Source organism: Triticum dicoccoides, chromosome 4A (genome assembly GCF_002162155.2).
Source record: "Triticum dicoccoides isolate Atlit2015 ecotype Zavitan chromosome 4A, WEW_v2.0, whole genome shotgun sequence".
NCBI classification, from domain to species: Eukaryota; Viridiplantae; Streptophyta; class Magnoliopsida; order Poales; family Poaceae; genus Triticum; species Triticum dicoccoides.
This window is the reverse complement of record NC_041386.1, coordinates 702,013,523-702,013,886: the sequence shown is the minus strand read 5'-3', so window position 1 is coordinate 702,013,886 and position 364 is coordinate 702,013,523.

The following is a 364-nucleotide window of genomic DNA, read 5'->3' as shown; positions in this document are numbered from 1 at the left end:
AAGTGTTTAAAATTTAGTAAGTAAATTAATAAAACTAGTTGAACTAGTTTATTTTTAGTAAGAACTAGTTGAATTAATAAGACTAATGTATTTTTAGTAAGAAAATTAATATAACTAGTTGAACTAGTTTATTTTTAGAAAGAACTAGTTTATTTTTAATTATAGTAAGTTTATTTTTAGTAAGAACTAGTTGAATTAATAGAACTAGTTGAACATGTCCCATTTGTTGTTATTTTTTAGTTTAAGCAATTATTCCTGCATCGACCCCGTCACCGACCAGCGCTACATTTAGAGTATCTCTGGCCAGCGCTACATTTTTTAGTTTAAGTAATAGGGTATTTGTTTTTGCAGAAATCCAGGAGCC